Source organism: Mastomys coucha, unplaced genomic scaffold (genome assembly GCF_008632895.1).
Source record: "Mastomys coucha isolate ucsf_1 unplaced genomic scaffold, UCSF_Mcou_1 pScaffold6, whole genome shotgun sequence".
NCBI lineage: Eukaryota > Metazoa > Chordata > Mammalia > Rodentia > Muridae > Mastomys > Mastomys coucha.
In genome coordinates, this window is record NW_022196912.1 from 4,636,894 (window position 1) to 4,651,272 (window position 14,379).

Consider the following 14,379-nt stretch of genomic DNA (forward strand, 5'->3'; position numbering starts at 1 on the left):
TCAATAATAATTACAATTTTTATATATCCATTTTAAGAAAGATCAGAAGAAAAAGCAGACTTAGATAAGAAGAGGACTGAAAAAAATCCTTGCTAAATTATAAACAAAAGGACAAAATGTAGACAATTCTTTGAATCATGAAGAACTTTCAGATGAATGCAATCTAAAGCCTACAGCACTACCTTCTGACAAACTGCAAAAAGGCAGTCTGTATCTGTTTTAAAAAAAAAAACTAAAGCTGGGCAGTGGTGGCGCACACCTTTAATCCCAGCACTTGGGAGGCAGAGGTAGGCAGATTTCTGAGTTCGAGGTCAGCCTGGTCTACGGAGTGAGTTCTAGGACAGCCAAAGCTATACAGAGAAACCCTGTCTCAAAAAAACAGAGAGAGAGAGAGAGAGAGAGAGAGAGAGAGAGAGAGAGAGAGAGAGAGAGAGAAGACAGATTACCCCTTGATGATGCCTCCTAGAATAATATCAATACAGTAGCTTTAAATACTTGGGACAAGGTTGAACAACAGGGATGATCTGAATCATTTACAATGTGCTATTAATGATTTCCAAAAATTATTATTGGGAGACATTAATTGGCTAAAATTCATAATTGGATTAACTACTCAAGAACTAAGTAATTTATTTCAAACCTTATAACCTTACAAATTAATTAATAAGGACCTAAACAGTCCAAGAAAATTATCAGCTGAGGCTGAGAGAGAATTGGCTCAGGTAGAAAAGAAACTACAGAAGTACAAGTGGGTCTAAAGTTGGCTTGTGTTTTAGTTATTTTGCCTTCTACTCATTCATCCACAGGAATTTTTCTGCAGAAAGAAGATAATATATTAGAATGGATATTTTTAATATATAAACATAATAAAAAATTAAAGATCTATGTAGAAAAGTTTTTTTTAATTGATTCTAAAAGGAAAAATGATACTCATCAATTAGTAGGAATAGACCCAGCAGAAATTGCAATACCTTTTACTAATGCTGAAATTGTTCTATTATGGGCAGAAAATTAATATTAGCAGAGAGTTTTCAGTAATTTGGGGGGAAGAAATGAACAACAAACACCCCAAAAGCAGCGACTTCAGTTTATAAAAAGAACTAGTTGGCTTCACCTTCATATAGTAAAGGGACAACTATTTCTGCAGCCTCTACATTGTATATTGACACAAATAAGTCAGGAGAAGCACATTGGAAACTAGAAAAAAATAAGTAAAGTAGCTCAGGGCTCACATTATTCAGTACAAAAATCAAAGCTATTTGCCATTTTTATGGTATTATTAGATTTTTCTGAATCTCTTAATATAGTCACTGACTCTCACTATGTAGAAAGAATTGTTTTGCATATAGAGACTGCTGAATTTATTCAGAATGGTTCAGAATTAACTTCACTGTTTATTCAACTACAGGTAATCAGAAATAGAAATCACCCATTGTATATAACACAAAATAGATCCCTTATGGATCTACCAGGTCCTCTAGCACAAGGTAATGGTGAAATTGATCAGCTATTAATAAAAAATGTGGTAGAAGCTTCAGAATTTCATTAAAAAATACAATGTTAACAACAAAGATCTGAAGAAAAAATTTTCTATCACTTCTCAACAAGCAAAGGGAATTATAAAGAAATGTCCTTCCTACCTGTTCTTTATATAACCAAACCCCATTACCTACAGGGAGTAACCTAAAAGGTATTGAAAGACATGAAATTTGGCAAATGGATGTGTTTCATTTTGTGGAGTTTGGGAAATTAAAGTATGTGCACCATGCCATAGACATATTCAGGATTTCAATGGGCAACTGCTTCTGAAAAGGCTGATTTTGTAATTACACATTTCTTAGAAGCTCTGACTATTATGGGCTTACCTGTACAAAGTAAGTCTGACAATACTCCAGCATATATCTCTAGTAAAATAAAATAATTTTTGCATATTGAAATATAAAATATATTACAGGTATACTACATAACCCTATAGGACAAGCAATTGTAGGGAGACCTAACAGTAATTTTAAAAAGATGCTTAGTAAACAAAAAGGAGTAACAAAGATCCCACCCAGAGATAGATTATATAACACTTCATTAACTTTAAATTTTGTAATGCTAATGAAAAAAGAGTAACAGCTGCTGCTGTGAGACATTGGATTATAGAGGGAAAACTTCTGGATTAGAATAGTTCATCTATTTTAAGGACATCTGAACTTCAGGAAGGAGTGAAGAAAATGTGTTGCTTTGGGGGAGAGGTTTTGTCTTTGTTTCAACAGAAGAAGAAAAACTATGGATTCCATCAAAATTAATCAAGATTAGATTTGACCAGCAGAGACCTCCTTAAAAGCTTGGCAGCAGTTACACGAAGGAAGAAAACAAGAACAATAGCAAACAGGTATGGTATACTCTGATGGGCCCACTACATGGGAACAGCTCTGAAACTGGGTGAGACATGAACGCCTCCAGCCAGGACTTCTGTTATGCATAGTCAATAAATCATGTTGGCTACAGAGTCCTTAGGACTTATCATGGCATCCTTTCATATGGTTTGGATATACCACCCAAATGGACTTCTAAAGCTTGATGCCTTTTTCCTGTTTGAACATAGAGCAAAGAATCATCTTCAGCTGAATTGTACACATTGCACACTCCATACCTGTGTTGATGCAGAGATGTTTATTACTTGTGGAAGTTTACATGTTTACAGAACAAAAGGACCAGGCACCAAAGAAGACAAGACAAGTAGCTCAGGTGACTCAATCTCAGAATCCCTCTATTGCTGTTTCCTCAAAAGTCTTCATCCAGGACTTCTATATGGCTAGCTGCAACCATCCAGGCTTATGGACTTTTCCAGCCAGAACTTCAGTTAAGTCCTACATTTTCCCATCACACAGAAGCTGGACAGCAAATGTTACAGCCAGTTTTCCCAGGACTTGGCCATTATCTCAATCTTCCTATGGATCCCCAAAAGATGCTGTTGTCCCCAGAAAGCAGGAAGTAATTTTAACAGAATGACACCCCATTCCTCCAAAATGGGATGGGTGGTTTTCAGTTATTCAATGGGTGATAGAAGTTTGTTGTCATTTAGGGAAGCTGGTCACAAGTTGTTGATGGTCTTAGTCAGTGAGGAGACAACATAAAGGAGGTTAGACTCCGGGATCTCTCTCCCTCTCTCTTTCCTCTATCCTTCTCTCTCTCCTATCTAGCATTATGGGAAAAGGGCAACAAACTGCCCTTTCCTCAACTACAGACAGCATGCTTTCCAAAATGGACAGGCAGGACATGAAAGGAGTCAATTTCCAATCTTTGCAGGGACAAGATAGGCAAGTCCTTTGTAACTCCTGCTTCACATAAAGATCTATCATATCCTGAGCCAGAAGGCCACAAAGAAATCTCAGGTGACTGTCCAGTCAATCAGCGGGCTCTGTCATTTCTTACTTTTGGAAGCTGCTTTCTCTGCTCTTTCTATTCACTCAGGTAATCTCTATCCTTCTCATGTCTCTGGTGAGGTTGAAGACTAGATAGTTAGAGTCTCACAATTAAGCTTAAGTTGTTTAGGATTTAAGAAAATGTTAAAAGTATAAAAAGGTATTTTTAGGTTGGTAATGCAACTACAGAACTTTGGGCTCACCAAAATAGAATGAATAATAGAATACTTTCTCCAAGGTTGACAAATACAAATGGATTGACATTTTGAATGTAATTCTTACTGATAGTTTCCATAATTGTTCTTACTGTATACAGTTTATTGATGTTAAAGAAAGAGCCTTTCATTGGACTAAGAGGGGGAGATGTAGGGATGTAAAAGCATCATCTATCAACAAAAACCTGATGACCAATACGCCGAGGCAGGATTATAAGGTGGGACATCTGGCAGAGAGAGAGGAATTCTGAGAAAAAGACAAGTGAGAGATATACCACCAAGCTGTCAAGGGTGTTGAACATATGAAACTGAAGAGAGGTAACCATCATGTGGCAGACATAGAACAGTATAAGCAGGTTAATGTAGTTAAGAGCTAGCCAGGGAATGGATCTAGTTTAAGGCTTAGAAATTAATTCACAGAAAAGCCTGAATAATTCACCAGGATGCATGTACACAAAGTTTATTTATTTCTACAGCCTAGAATTTCATGGAAGACCCAACTCCATCCATAAGCAGGACCCAAATCTGTCCACAGCTAGATTTTCCCATCTCCACTCTCAACATCTCTTCTTAGACTTCTTTAAAAAAAAAAAAAAAAAAGATTATTTATTTATTTATTTATTATAAGTACACTATAACTGTCTTCAGACACACCAGAAGAGGGCGTCAGATCTCATTACAGATGTTTGTGAGCCACCATGTGGTTGCTGGAATTTGAACTCATGACCTTTGGAAGAGCAATCGGTGCTCTTACCTGCTAAGCCATCTCACCAGCCCCACTTCTTAGATTTCTAAAAAGGTTTCTCCATTAACTGGTCCCTGCTCCCAGTGCTTGCCCAGCTACAACCCTTTCTCACATGGTACCAGGAAGACCTTTATAAATTTATTATTTTACTTATTTATTTATTTATTTATGGTGGGGTCATTTGTATATCACAGCATATGTGTAAGTATATGTATGTATGTTTTGTGTATATGTGTTTTATATGTGTGTATGTATGTATCTGTGAGTATGTGCATGTATGTATCTGTCTGAATATATGTGTATGTGTTTGTGTGTAATATGTCTATGTGCATATGTGTATGTACGTGTATGGCATATGTGTGTGTGTGTGTGTATATATATGTATGTTTCTTGTGTGTATGAAGATCAGGAGATATCTTTTCAGAGTCAGTTTTTTCCATCTACTATGTGGGTCCCAAGGATCGAGCTCAGGTCATCAGCCTTCGTAGCAGCTGCTCTTTTCCACTGGTCCATCAGGCTGGCCATAGAATGACTTTTTTTTTTAAATTAAAAGTATTTATTTACTCACAACACAATACTCCCAGTAGCCCCTCATGTAAGACCTCCCCCATAGAAGGGGAAGACCCCTTTTGAGTGTCAAACCCCCATACCCTCACACCTACATACCCTACCCTCCACTCTACACAAGTTGCCGTAGGACAACTGAGGCCAGACAAAGCTGTCCATTTAGGGATGTGGGATCCACAGGCAGGCAGGTAGGCAACAGGCTCAGGGACAGACTCCCCACTGTTTGGAGGACCCACATGAAGACCAGGTGGCTCATTTGCTACATATGTGCAGGTCCAGCCTGTGCTCTCACTCTTTGGCTGCTGATTCCATCTCTGGAAGCTCCCAAGAATCCAGGTTAGTTGACTCTGTTGATCTTCCTGTGGAGTCTCTGTCCTCTTTGGGTTCCTCAATCTTTCTCTCAACTCTTCCATAAGACTCCCCAAGCTCCATCTACTGTTTGGGTGTAAGTATCTGCATCTCCTTCCCTTGGCTTTTGAGTTGGTGCAGGAGACAACTTCCTGAATAGAATGCCAATGGCTCAGACACTATGGTCAAGATCAATAAATGGGACTTCATGAAACTGAAAAGCTTCTGAATGTCAAAGGAGACCATCATCAGGACAAAACAACAGCCTACACAGATGGAGAAAAGGTCTTCACTAACCCTACATCTGACAGAGGGCTAATATCCAAAATACATAAAGAAAACAACACCAACAATCCATATAACCCAATTTAAAAGTGGGATACAGAGCTAAACAGAGAATTCTCAACAGATGAATCTTGAATGTCCAAGAATCACTTAATGCAAATCAAAATGACTCTGAGGTTCCACCTTACACCCATGAGAATGGCTAAGATTAAAACAAAAGGACAGCACATCCAGGAGAGGTTGTGGAACCTCCCCTACAGAATGATCTTTTAAAGTCTCAGGACTCCCTAAAACCATAGTGATCCCTGGGGCACTCAGAATACAACACAGCCCGGTCTTGGGGAGGCATTATCTCACTCATGGCTCCCTTCTTTCTCATGACTCTAGCTTCTGTCAAGTTGGTACAAAACCAGCCAGTACAACTTCCTCCCACCTGCTGGTTACAGAAGGTCGCTCAGCTATCTTCCCAGGATCTTCATTGAATCTTACCTCCCAGCTCTGAGCATCCTCTCCAATTTGTACAGGTGAGAAAAACACCTCCAACACTACTCTACCCTTGCTACCTGTGATTAAGACAGGTTTACATGGTGTTGATGCCAGAAAACACTGCTCTCACACTAAAAGGAATAGAGAAACTCAAAACATCACATGGAGTGTGACAAGTGGCACACAGCATTCTGTAATTACCTGTTTAACATGGGATCTAGACCAGGCAAGACACCCACAGCAAAAGAACCAAAAACAGTGTTCACTCAGAGGCATACAGGCCACTGTATGCGGTCATGGGCATGTTGCTTAGCCTGGGAAGAAAGGAGATCAGTTGCAATACACTTGTCAAAATTCATCCAACTGTTTCTGAAATGACTATGCATTTGTTTATAAAAAAATTTATAGCAATTATTTATTTGTGTATCTGTGTGTGGGAGTGAGCATGTGTGTGTGCTATAGGCACTCATGTGGAGGTCAGAGGGCATCATGCCTGAGTCTGTTCTCTCTTCTCACCATGTGGCCCTCCAGTGTGATGGAGGTTAACTCAGGTTAGCAAGCTTGACAGCGAGTGGCTTTACCTGCTGAGCTTTCCTGCAAACCCTAGCCGGGTATGTCAGTGTATGTAGGGGAGTGTTATTTGAGGAAGGGAAAGATGGGTGAAAGAGAAAAGGGGAGAGAGAGAGGCAAGGCACAGAACGAAGAGACAGAGCAACACAGTGTTGTGTGGACTTCTGAGATCCACAAACAATTGAAAAACATTTAGAAGAAAATCCCAGGTTGAGCACTGTGCAACACCAGTGGACCACTCTAAGGACTGTGTGTACTAGATGTGGCAATGGAAGGCAATGCTATAGAAAGGCCCTCCACTCCAACAATGTTTCCCACAGCCTTAAGGTAAAGCAATATAATACTCCATGGGTTATAATACTTGTGCAGGGGAGAAGGAAACGAGGTAAAGGGAGAGGTAAAATTGGGGTGTGCTAAACTCCATGTTCTCACACACAGGCCTAACAGTTATTTTCACTCTGCTCTGGTGTATATTCTAAAAATTTCACAGCAAAAAATAAAGTCTTCGGGGCTGGCGAGATGGCTCAGTGGGTAAGAGCACTGACTGCTCTTCTGAAGGTCCTGATTTCAAATCCCAGCAACCACATGGTGGCTCACAACCACCCTTAATGAGATTTGACATCCTCTTCTGGTGCGTTTGAAGTCAGCTACAGTGTACTTATGTATAATAATAAATAAATCTTTTAAAAATAAGATAAATAAATAAAAATAAAGTCTTTGGAATACAGGAGAGAGCTCAGTAGCAGTAATATCGTTCAGACTAGAGACCCCTTCTATGCTTCTGCTTTGGGCAGATTATTCATTTTTATTATTAAAATCCACATACTTGGTGGGTTATATTTCTTTCTTTGTTGGTCGGTTTTGAGTTAAGGTCTCATGTATCCCAGGCTGGTCTGGACTAGCCTTGACTCCCCCTCACTCTGTCGTCCAAGAGCTGGGTGGGACGCCAGGCATGAACCATCAGTCCAACCACTAACCACTCAATCTGTTGATTGGCCCCAGCCCAATCAACAGATATTTATTAAGAAATAACCACAAATGTCCCACAAACTTACAGCTCCCCTCCCCAGGTATTATTTTCAAGTCTTGTTCCATTAGCTTTCTAAAACTGTTTTCTGCCAGGTATAACCTCATTTTGCCACCAGGCGGCGCGCCATCACCAAATTTGCAGCCACTTGAGGTGACAGTCCTGAAATTGGTTACCAATCCTGGGGCACGCCCATGACCACTGGTAGCAATTGTTTGGACACGTCTCTAGTGACTTCATCTCACTAGCCGTGAGTCTTTTTCAGGAAACAATTACCTTGTTTGAACAGAACAGGTTAGGCAAATTCGTTAACTGGAAAATCAGTAAGTCCTTCTGCAGGGCGTGTTGGGACACTTGGCACTCTTTCGGCTGAGTTAGGGTGTGGACCCTTTGTCCTCAGGTGATGGCTGGGAAAGGAGACAAGTCCTTTCTTTGTCCAGGGCGGCCTGGGCAACGTTGGGTGCGGGGAGCACCCTGTGACTGGGATGGACAGACCCCCAAGCAGTAAAGGGTCACAGACCAGGCGCTGCTGTTCCCTGGGCCTTTTCTTTCTGGAACCCAGCGAGTTCCAGGCCACCTTCAGAAACACAAGCAAGGCTTTTAGAGGGCAAGGAGCTGGAGGGGAGGGTGAGAGTTGAAGCATCCTTCTCAATGCGATTTGCCTAGGCTATTTCCCAACCATTCAAGAAAGCCCTTGGAAATAAGGGGTGCTGCTGGGAAGCTGAAGGCCTGTCTCAGTCTGACCGCTGTCCCCGAGATCCCTACAATTCAGTCAGTGTGGATTCTCAGCCTGCACCCCCACCCCACCGACGGCTGCCCGGTGTTCACTATGAAGCAGCTACCTCCAACACTCTCAGACCCCGTGTGTTCAGATCAAGAGTGCCTTGTGGACTCCTAGCATACATTTCCACACTTCTGACTCTCGATAGACTCTAAGGGGCATAACGACTCATTTGCTTTTTGATACAGACTCATTTGCCCAGCTAGCCTGGATCTCTAAGAATATCTAAGGGTGACCTGGAACTCCGGCCTCCACCTCCCGAAGTGATGGGATCACAAGAGCTGATCATTATACCAGGCAAGCACTGAGCCCCCATAAAGCCATTTGAAAATTAAAACTACCCTCCACATCCATCATTAGCTCTGCTGAGACTGTGCAAACACACCCAGAGGAATGCAGCGCTGGGATGCAGAAAGTATTTGAGAACAAGAAACCTTCTGGAAGCTCCTCACCACTGAGGCACTGGGGAGCAAGGGAGACAGGAGTGCTCCTGAGGAGAGTGGGGGAGGAGCAATCCGAGCACTGGGGAGGCAGAGACAGGTGGATCTCTGTGAGTCTCAGGCCAGCCAGGCCAGCCTTGTTTACCTAGGGAGTTCCAGGTCAGCCCTATCCAGAAAGAGAGGAGAGAGAGACAGAGACAGAGACAGAGAGAGACAGAGACAGAGACAGAGAGACAGAGAGAGAGACAGAGAGAAACAGAGAGAGAGAGAGAGAGAGAGAGAGAGAATACCCAACATGTTCAAAGCTGAGAAAACAGAAGACCACCATTTTTTGTCCCACACTCTTCAAAGTCCTGATCCCTGCCCACCATGGGCCATCCAAATGGTGCCATCATGAGGACAGTGATCAATGTGAAATTTAAATCCTGGCTGTCATGTGCACTGGGCACTGAGATGGGTGCTGAAGAATTCATATGTAGCCACAGTGGGGTCTGGTAGTGAGAAGCGTCACATGATGGAGAGAAGTTAAGAGCTTGGCAAGTGCCAGGCGGTGGTGGTGCATGCCTTTAATCCCAGCACTTGGGAGGCAGAGGCAGGCGGATTTCTGAGTTCCAGGCCATCCTGGGCTACAGAGTGAGTTCCAGGACAGCCAGGGCTACACAGAGAAACCCTGTCTAGAAAACCAACAATAACAAAAAAAGAGCTTGGCAAGTTTACAAAAGGATGGGGACGGATGTGGCCCCCAGTCAGTGGGCACATGCTTACTGAGGGACATTGTGTTTAGCTATGGGACGGAGCTGTACAGAGGACTGTCGCACACTTGCTGTCCTGGAGGTGTATTCAAGTGGTGCTTGCTACACTAGGTCAGAATTTTGTTGGCTGTAGAAAAGGGAAGGGATCAGGGAAGTTGGAAAGAGAAAAGTGACACTTGAACAGTGACTCACAGATGGGGTGTAGGTGCATGTGGGCAGGGCCCTGGGCATTGGGAGCAGAGGGTGTGCAGCAACAGGAATAGCAAAGGGAGGAACTAGTGTGGCCCAGGCAAGGAAGAGAGAAGAGAAGACAGAGAGCCGCGGGCCTTCTAGGCTGTTACAAAGACTTGTCTGCTTATTCTGAGAGAAGTGGGGAACTGTGGGAGTGGCCAGCTACTAGGAAATGTGGCTCTAAAAGAGAAATCAAAACACTAGCTTGCAGCTTCCCTGATTCCACCAGGCACCAGGGCAAAGTCTCTGAGCAGAGATGAAGGATGGATGTGAGGGATCAGCTCCCTGCTTCAGCTGCTCAGGACAGAGCTGGGACAATGCTGACAGAGTCTGACTCCTGCTACAGGGTCACACTTGCTGCAGTGCTGAGGGCAGAGTCTGAGACAGTGGGGTAGAAGCCAGGCTCCAGGGAAGTCTGGCAGTAGGGGACTAGGACAGTCTCAGAGGTGAGCTGTAGTAGATGCGGTGTAGCTAGAAGGTTCTGATCATCACCGAGTCCACCTGGATGTCTTGGCAGACTGACAGTGGAGTGCAGAGGCGAGCTACTCAGGGAGGCTCCAAGGTTAAAGGAGAGCTCTGGGAAGAAGAGAACATTGTGGAAAGCAGTACTTGTAAACATACCTATTGTGGAACAAGAAACAAAGAGATGCAGCTGCCAAGGCAGCATTGGACAAACCAGCAGATAGAACTAGACACAGGGATCTAGGATAGGTGTGCTGCAGAGAGCTCAGGACCTGGGCCTGAGTCACAGAGATCCACTAGTGTAGGACTCTGAGATAGGCCAGAGAGAGAGAGAGAGAGAGAGAGAGAGAGAGAGAGAGAGAGAGAGAGAGAGAGAGAGAGAGAGAGACAGAGAGAGAGAGACAGAGAGACGGGGGGAGGGAGGGAGGAAGGGAGGAAGGGTATGTGTCTTTGAGGGCATGTCTGTTTCTGGAAGTATAAAATTTGTAGTGGCTTCATTTATTACATGCCAGCTAGGAACCAAAAAGTTGCTGTTTTTATAGAAATCCCACAACACCCCTGTGGAATTTTTTGATAAGATTTTTACACCTTACTTATTTGCAAAATAAATTTTACAAATTCCCTTCCACTTAGCTTTTATGAGATTACAGTCCCTGTTATTTAGACTGAGCTATACACAAGAAATGAGCTTAAAGGGGTTTCCTTTTAAACGACTATCTGCAGTTAAATATTTATGATGGATGACAATGGTCCTGGATGGACAGATATAAGCCAAACAGTTTGGCTAACAGAAAATGATCATTTGAGCATGATAAAGGAGACTTGGGCTGAAAGCAACATAATTACAATAATAGCAATGTAAGTTACACATGCACTTTCTGCATGCTCCCACAATTTGTCCTAAAAATAAAAATCCCTTTAAGAAAATCATTTACAAAATGCCTCCATTGCTAGGTCAGTAAACAGGGAAGCAAAAGCTGGCCCACAGGCAAACAGCTCTGTCTCTTGCCTTTGTCCATTTACCATACTGGGAAAGTCTTACAGGAAGCAGGCCCCAGACCCAAGGCCAGGGCTCTTGGCGGTCAGGGGGAGGCCTTCATAAGCAGCTCCATCCGGGCATGAATGGTACACTGCTGCCATCCTGGCATTAGAGACACGGAGGCAAGATGATCATGCATTCCAGACCAGCCAGAGATATACAGGAAGATCTTGTCTCAAAAAACAGAAATGGGTCTCTGAGATGGCTGCTGGAAGGGTGGCAATTGCTGCCAAGCCTGGCCACCTTGGTTCAATCTCCAGGACCCACATGGTAGAAGGACAGAATCAAGTCCTATGTGTTGTCCTCTGTGGAGAGCACAGCACGTAAGCCTTTGCACGAACAGAGCCCCAGAAAATCCAGGAATGTTAAGCACACAGGAGTCTTTCCAATGGGAAAGATGAAAACCTGCTTTTCAATCCAGAAAGCTGAGAATTGGAAGCGATCAATAGCCTCGTGATCCTCATTATCTGTTGGGCCAGGCTATAGCAAGCTCCCACAACTAGGGCTGGAGGTGGCTAGTAATCAAAAAGACCCTTACAGCCCAGGTTCCCAAGATCTCACAACCAGGATGGCAGTACGTAATAGTTTAAATGTTCCTTACAGCCAGAGGCTCAACCAAGTTCTTAATCCAGGGCCAGAGGTGGCTAATAGCCCAAATGACCTCTATGCTATCCGTATGACTGAGTCCATGCCAGAGCGTATCTCAAGAACCCACCTTCTTGGAAGAAATGGCTTGTACCCTGAGTCGAGTTTCAGTCTTATTATGTCTACTTGGGTGCACCAGGGATTGTATTATACCAGGAACCTTTTTTCCCCCAAATAATACTGGACTTAAATATGTTGAGAATAAATCACTTGATGGCAGATTCAGTTAACAAAGCTGAACTGAATTTCATTCTCTTCTCTTCTCGCTTTGTTTCTCTACCTGACCCCTGCAGAGACCCCCCTCGGTCATCTGACTGCTACACACATGCTAGAGGATGCATGTGACACATACATGGGGGAGGGTGAATAAATTTTAATTTAAAACTTTAAAAAATTAATAAGCCAGATGGTGGTGGCATACACCTTTAAACCCAGCACTCAGGAGGCAGAGGCAGGTAGATCTCTGAAGCCAGCCTGGTCTACAGATCAAGTTCCAGGAAAGCAAGGGCTACATAAACAAACCCTGTCTCAAAACAAAACAAAACAAAACAAACAAAAAAAAAAAACCCAAACTAAAAAATGCAACAAAAACAAGAAATGTCAAAACAAAACAAGAAACAAATTTAAGCTAGAAATGACTGAAACTGAAGGTTCACAAAGGAGCTGCTGGGTTAGAGGTAGCTTAGAGGTAGCACAGTTTTTGCCTAGTAAACAGAAAGCCCTGGGTTTGTTCCCAACATCAGAGCAAAATAAGAAAGAGAAAAAAATGAGCTCCAGCTCCAGAGCAGGCGCAGGCTGGGGCGTGGCCATCTCGGCCCTTCACTTCCTTTCTGCACTTGGTTCACAACATGGTTCACAAGGTTTTTCCAGGAATAAAGGTTTCAAAAAGAAGCTGGAACTGTGCCTCTGTCAGTCACAGGGTTGGGCACACATCCTGTCCTCAGAAAGGGACATCTCTGCTGCTGCTGCTACATTTCTGTTGCCCCAGCAATGGTCAGCTCCACACAGACACTGTCAGGACAGAGCACAGGGCCCTCTGGCCATGCGTCCCAACCTGAGCAGAAAGTAGTGACTGGTTACTTAAGAAGGGGAAGGCTCATGGAGCCTGCAAACATGGATTCTTGTTTGTTTGTTTGTTTGTTTGTTTGACTCTTATGTTCTAGGTTCAGAAATTGTCTGTAGGTGCAGACCCTGGTATGTATGTCACTGTGTAGACATGCAAGCAACATTTGTGGATCGCATGGAAGAGTGTGGCAAGATTTTAACATGTTTGGGGATTTTAACAAAGAAGCAGACACCAAGAGGTTAACTGGTGTGCTCAAGGCGAGGAAGCAGCTTCTCCCAGATCTGCCCCTGGGGCTTCTGGCCATTGCTTGCCTAGCCATCACCCAGTTGGCTCTGTTCTGCCTGCTGTGCTGAGGTTCCTGAAGGGAACAAGACCCTGGGCTGACAGCACTTGCTGGCCTCATGCTGTGCTGGGCCATGCCGCATGGAACACACTGCTTCTCTGTGCTGCCCTCCTTGGCACAAGAGGAAATCAGGTGCTCCCCTTCTTCCTGCTCTACTCCGCCAAATCCATCTGAACACATTTCCTGTGCACAGTGCCAGCTCACTAATTATCTGCTCCAATTAAGGACATCGAGCATGCCATTAACTCAGCCGTTCCGGTGGGTTGACCAAGGCGAAAGGCAAGGCTGGTAATTCTGGCCTGCAGGTCTTCCAGTGGCCCTGGGCATGCTGTTCCCCCTGCCTTCCCTGTAGCACGTAGGACCACAAGCAGCATAAAGGCACACTCTCTCTACCTAAATCCCTAGAGCAGCTATGACCCTGAATGGCACAGCACCTAAAGACAGTGCAACCTACCCATGAGCTCCTTCTCTGACTTGTAATGTGCTTCTCTAGAGAGACCAAAAGACATGTAAGGAGGGGTGGCCATTTCTAATCCAGCAAAATGCCTCTCATGTATGCTACCCTGGTAAGATACAATGACTGATTTGACCTCTTGCCCTAAATAGGCAACTCAAAAGAGAGATTAATCTAAGTGTGTTATATGGGAACCAGTCAACACTGCCAATGTACACATCACTTTGTGGATGGGGAATAAATCCTAATTAAGATTCAAAAAACAAAATCCAAGATTTCTTTGGTTTATATGTACGTCAAATTCCCAGAAATTTACATGTCTGTTACCATGCAAAAATTATTGTGCTTACACATATATAAAATGTTTATATGGTATATTCATAAATATATATCACATATGTGTGTGTGTTAGATTCAAAGCACAGAGCTGGGCGGTGGTGGTGCACGCCTTTAATCCTGGCACTTGGGAGGCAGAGGCAGGCTGATTTCTGAGTTCGAGGCCAGCCTGGT